We start from the raw sequence: 6,721 nt of genomic DNA, 5'->3' as shown, positions 1-6,721 counted from the left end.
CAAAAAGTTTACTCAGAAGTCAGGAACGGTCCAGTCAGTCTATAATTTGAATGGAATCACAAAACTAGTTGCATATACTCTGAAAAAAGGAGTTTCCATAGTTAAGCTCCTTCACACGGTTTGTAAAAGCAGTATATGGATCCCTATCTTGAGCACGGACTGCTTCTTCAGCCATCTGCATGACTATTTTGACGTCCTCTTCCCCTGGTGTTAAATTTGTAGTAAACAACTGATAGACAAGCTGGCCAAATAAGCAAAACAATGAGAGATTGCGCAGAAAGATAATTACAATCTTATGATGAAATGTTTAGATTAGCAGCAACCCAACAGGAGCAATATATTCCAGAGTTGCAATCACATCAAGAACCCACTGTATGTGTTATACTACAGTTACAGAGCATAAATCATGATACAAGAATATCTCAATGTTCAAAGTTCAAACTTATTTCACACTCTTTCTGTAACTACTCGTTAGTTATATGACTATATTATATCATGCTTCCACTTGGTAAAGAACAACTACATTCAACTCTTAGTTGTGATCAAACTAGCGAAACAATTTTGCAATAAATTAAAAATACCTGCAAAGCAGTTTCAAGTCTGAAGGCGAACAGTCACCAGAAAATGTTCTCATATATGCTCCAATTTTTGTCCCAACTTCAGCTCTCTTGCCCGCAAGCATGTCCATTAGTACAGATGGTCTATAGCCAAATACTCCAATTTCCCCAGCAATGGTTGGTCCCATTGAACAAGAGAAATACTCTCTCTCTGGCAGTTCAGACAAGCCCCCATACGAGAACCCTGTGAAGATAACCTGTTGAGACAAAGCTTAGATCGAGACTGATACAAGCAAATTCATGCTCAGTGCCAATAATTATTATATTTGAACCAGCACTAAAATTGAAACACCAAAGTAGTGAAACTGAGTATTTGCTGATATCTGATAGTAATTGCATGAATGCGTTAGAATCAATATCCATTTGCTAACAAAAAGAATTTCAAATCTGAACCCAACTAGCAGCAAATGCAGCTGACTGAGAATATGAAAGTAGCTCCAATGTCTTGGAAACTATAGTCAGCATGAAAATAGTAACTTCCACAATAATGCAGAGGACATGGTAAGAAGCAAATGCTCAAAATGACTATGGGCTTCTTCTGTGCACAGCACATAACAAGTAGCCAAAGCACTTAGGGAGGGGGGAAGAACATTATCTTGAAATTTACACATTCTTGAAATAGCAAGCAATTATTGAAGAGCATATTAAACTCGTTATAGTGATGTGAAGTTCACATTCCAACACCTAATACTAATTAACTAGACGTCTGAATATGTGCAGATATGAAAAGCCAATTCTTTGTTCTCTGGTCCGCCAAGGTCAAACTAATAAAAAAGAGCAGCCTCTAAATATTTTCTCATTTCCACATTGTTGTGTAACCATAGAATAAATAATATGGGTTCTAGGGGTGGTCACTAGTTCAATAAGCCACGTGGGTTAATATTTGGCTTACTAATTCAATAAAGGCTGACGGGTAGTTTGGGTAGTTCTAGTTGCTGGTTAGTTATGCTAATTAGGCAGTTGGTGGGATGCCTATAAACAGCATCTTAACCTCTGTATAAACCTTATCTGTCATCTTATAAATATTGAGCGTATGATTCAGTTTTCCCCTCTTCTCTCTAAACTTCTTCTCTATCTCCTCTAACTCTCTTCTCTCTTCACTCTCTCTACTTCTAGTCTCTAAGATACCACATTACACATGTAATAAAATCCCATTTTTCCAATAGTAATGGCCAACTGGCCATCTAGTTTGAAAGTTAAAGCAAAAGCTTCAACTTTTGTTCAGAATTACAGCTTCATTATTCATTTTTGTTGATACGGTAACAAAATTCCATCCTTGCTGGTGATAATTATGCATCTACAAAACACACTCAAGAGCCTATAACATTTGTATTCCATCTCGATCATCCTTTGATCCAGTTATTGTCTTAACCAATTCACCTAGCCACTCCTTATTAGAGCATTTAAATGACTTCCTCATGCTCACAAAGTTACTTCCACCTTTCAACACACACCCTCACTTCTCTATTCTCTATGTTCTTGAAATAGTCAAACTTAATTTTCTCAAGGGATCATGTCATATAATTTGATAAAGTTCCACTCCAATTGTCAATAGTATAATCAAGAAACAACAAAGTTCCATAACATTTATGAGGAGCACCCCATACAATCTGTTTGAAAAAACACGTAAAAATTTCAACAAGTAATGCTGGTAAGAATTGGAACCTGGTCATCGAGAAAGTCTGTGCCCTTATAGCACACTCGCATGCCATTAGACAGAACTAGTTCAGTAGCTCCAATATTTGGATATTCAAATTGATGTACAATACTCCTAATAAAAAGGGGAAATAAATCAATAACCAAAAAATATAGTTAAGATCAGACATTTAAATACAATCATAAAGAATACATCAAGAATATAATAACGCTTGGAAGTTTCAAACTATCAAATTTAACTTGAAGAAACTTGATTGCATAACATTTTAACGCTTATAAAGATAGAACGATCTTCTGTGAGTCAGTAAAACTGAGAATAAAATCACATATGAAAACAAGAGACTAGACTGCATAACCATTCCACGGATATATGATCATGAACGGCACTCAATTGATTTATGTTTTGTGGGATCTAGGATTGGACATTGAAGAAGCATCAACAAATCATAACATACAAAAGAAAAGAGGCTTCAACTCACCCCATATCTGGCTTTGTAGTGACTATTTCTTCTGGAATGTGTTCATCATCCCAAGGAGAGATTCTACCCTCTTCCTCAAGAAGATTGACTTTCTTCACAACATTTTTCAGATCATCAGCTACCGCAAAAGCTTGGGGCTCAATGGTCTTTATGACACAACTGCATGATGTCCTCAACTTCTCTGAATAATCAGACTTCTGATGCCGATATTTCTAAGGATACAGAAAACTTGTATCAACTCAACTATAAAGCCTGTCAGAATATATTTGTCAAAATTTGATACCAGAAGATACAAGCACATGACTTATGAACTCACGCGGTAGAAGAGTCTTTTGGAGTTGAGCCTCATACTCAATCCCAACAATAGGTTCATTGTGAAGGAAATGCTACAAAAGTGAACAATTATTCCCTAACATCAATTACAGTTTATTGGTCAATATCCATCATACAATCATATAACATATTGAATATCAACTTACTTGTAAATATTCATCTCTCAAGCTGGTGGATTGAATTTGATCTCGCTCCAAATAAGCAGATTCAATCTCTGACATGAGTAATGCACGAACTATAGATATTTCACGCTCAGAAAAGCCATGAAGTCGTACCCTCACAACCTATTAATGTTGTTATAAATCATAAACAAGAGTAAAAAGATGGAAATGGAGATAGTTCAAAAAACAAATTGCAGCTCAGCATTTAGCCAGATTAAAAGCACCTCTGTTAGCATTGACTCTAGGGCGTCAATGGTTCCTTTTTCTTTACACGATGAAGTCATTATATAAGCCTTTAGTGGACGAACTAAAACATCAGCAGCAGCTGAGCATGAGAAATAGGGTGGATCTTTTCTACGAGATATTTTAAAGAATCTCTGATTTAAAGCATACAGGAACATGGATTCAGCAAGTAAATTTCTGTAGTCTTTTACTGTCTTCAGCTCCTCTGCCGGTATCTTATAGCTAATCATAACTGCAGACTGTCATTGTTCAAATCCAGAGTAATATATCATCTTCCATGCAGAGTAAGTCACTAAAGTAGCCCTGTAAACTTGCAAAAACATATTATTCTTTGTTACTTACTTACCCCAGCAGCTTCAGATTCAACAAAACATGAAAATCGTGGCTCCTCATGTGATGGAACCAGAAATGCTGGCATACGTGGAGGATCAGGCGCTGGAATTTTCTGACCAAAATGAGTCTTTATTAACTCAACCACCCCCTGAGATAGAGAAAGGAGAGCATTCAGAAATCTTGACCTGACAATGCTTCCAGGTGTCCATTATGAACACAAAAAGGTAAAGTGCAATATAACCTGTGTATCAGAGAAATCTCCAACAGCTATCACCGCCATATTGCTTAAATGGTACCATTTCTCGTAAAAGTGCTTCACCGTTTCAGGAGAAACTGTCCGGATTACTTTCTCTAGCCAGCCCAATTGGAAGCCTTTCAGCATACTGCAACCAATTAAGCCTTCTATGAAAATGACATGAAATTGATAGCAAGTCATGGTGTCCATGGCTTGTAAACAATGTGACCTCCTATAAATTTACTAGATATGTAGATTTTTTAACAATCATCTCTTATCTAAAAAATCATTTCAACAGTGAAAAAATGCTTCCTTTGATCTCAAAAAATTAACAAAGGCTTGTCTTAAAATAAGTGTTCCTGCTAAAATTGAGAAGAGAAGGCTACTAATTCGAACAAACAAATATGTCTAAAAAACAAAGAAATTAAGTGTAAGATGTTTAAGAACAAGAATCACATCTAAAAGATTATGCCCAAAAAGCAGTAACTAATGAATCATTGTTACATGTAAGAAAATTGTGAAATAGCTTGTAACAGATACAAGTACCTTTGAGCCTTCCATCAACAAGCTCCAATGTGCATCCTGCAGCCTTCCTGTTGCATTCCTGTTGCCCCTGTATTCTTCCATCACTGCTCCTCTTTCTTTCTCCAAGTCATCTTTTGAAACTCGAATCTGAACAGAACAATCCAGTCATATACTCAATAAAGAACCAATTAGTTCCAGCAATATTGAATTCTGCTTCCTCACTACCTCTGAACTGAATTCTGCCAAAACTGAAATGGCTTGAGACAATAGTTCAGGCTTGTCAACTGGAACAAAGAGCTCATAAACTGTGTCATCAGAAGATGTTACAGCGTTTTGACAAGCTCCAAACTCTGCCCCAATACTTTCAAGAAATTAAACACATGTCATGATTTGTATATCTCTTTGTGGCACTGAATGCAAGATGCTCAACAATGTGAGCAACACCACGTTCATCTTCTTCTTCCAGAACTGACCTGCCATGAATTGGTATGTCCGCTAACTTACAATCAGAATACATAAAAAATTTCTAAAGTTTGTTCAATAATTCAAATGGCTAAGTAATGCATCATAGAGATGATTAATTCACCAGAACAATTCAGATGTTACAAGAATTCATAAGTTAGCTGCTAAAAAAATGAGAATATATCGTCAATTTCAATGTTCAAAGAATTCATGAGTAGCAGTGAGGTTTTCAATGATGAAGAATAAAAATCCAGGAGGCTGATTTTCAATTTTGAAAGTTGAGGGACATTCAGACGTATAAAAGTTGACAAAGCGTGTATTTGTTTTGTCCAATTGTTGAATTCTTTTATGATATATGGTTAAAAGCCTATCGTTATTGATCATGACTTTTACAGTTAGCAGCCCTCCCCTCTCTAGGAAATGTAGCCAAGTCACAAGCAAGAATAATCAGTGAAGATATAAAATGATAATCAGTTAAATTTTCATAATTTCATAGTTGGAGAATTTTCAAACTCGCATAAGATCGAAGAAAGCAAATGCTTTCCCACATGACCAATGGGCTAATAGAAAATTCATTTCCTTCATATCAACATCATATATAGTCTTCACTCCACCATTCCGAATTCCATCCACATTCATCAAGATATCAACAGAAATACCGTTCAATCCCCAGCCAGATTGTACAGGACCTCCAGGTTTTCCTTAAATTCAAAGAATTTCTAGTTTACCATGCTAAGTTATGGCTTTCAATCCCAAAGCCTCTGTTGCCGCACATAAATGCATTTTTAATTCCCCAAACAGCAAAATAATCCAGGATTTCTAGGGTGGATCAAATAGCAGCCTAAAGAATTCTTAAATATAAGCACCAACTAGTAATTAGCATTGAATGAACCAAACAGTTAGAGGAAAAAAGGAACTTACCCAGCTTTGACTGCAAGTGCAAGAGCAGCTCTCATTCGAGGCTTGGAATTGCGTCGAACATAGTAGTGTAGTCCATTGTCAAGTCTACCATAGTCCACGCCAACGGGTTGCTCTGCAAGAACCTGGTCCAGGTCCACATTCACCAGCTTCAGCGACCGAAATCCTTGCTTCTTCGAGATCGGCCTCATCTCTGCCGGAAGTAAATCCATTCGTCTCGGCCGAAGAAGCACCTCCTTGGACGGTGACACCCCACGCTGCTTTTTGTTTCCGTGCCTTCTTTCTTTTTCTTATTTGTCTTCTCTGCCTTTTTCCAGTCGAAACTTTGAGCAGCGTCTCATGTCAGGCAGCTAGATGCATCATGTCTATTGCTATACATCTTGGTGGTGGGAATTCGGATTCTCCCTCAAGCAGGTGGGGCTGTTTGGTCCTTTTCTTCTTTTTGGTATACGCAATTAAAAAAAAAAAAAAAGGAGTGGTCGTGTTCACCTATTCTCTTAAGGGAAAATGACAATTAAAAAAATAGGATAATTAATCTGAAAGTCATTATAGTTTCAACTAATTTTGAATTAGGTCTTTATAATTTTTTTTTATCAGGTTCTTATACTTTTACCTGTTTTTAATTAAATCCTTGCATTTATTTTCTTTTTATCAAGTCCTTATAAGTTCACCTTATTTTTAATTAAGTCCCTAAATTTTTTATTCTTTATTTTATAAATTATAATAGTACTACTCTATAAACATAAAATAGTATTTATT

General features: G+C 36.3%; 1 pseudogene; it reads right to left on the bottom strand.

Moving 5' to 3' along the window:
* Positions 1-64: 64 nt before the first annotated feature.
* Positions 65-6,383, bottom strand: LOC114761298 (zinc protease PQQL-like; annotated as a pseudogene).
* Positions 6,384-6,721: the final 338 nt, after the last annotated feature.

The sequence above is a fragment of the Neltuma alba genome, unplaced genomic scaffold (assembly GCF_004799145.2).
Source record: "Neltuma alba isolate B1F8T4 unplaced genomic scaffold, ASM479914v2 tig00011115_pilon, whole genome shotgun sequence".
NCBI classification, from domain to species: domain Eukaryota; kingdom Viridiplantae; phylum Streptophyta; class Magnoliopsida; order Fabales; family Fabaceae; genus Neltuma; species Neltuma alba.
Note: the sequence above shows the minus strand (reverse complement) of the source record. Positions and strands in the feature narration are given on the sequence as shown.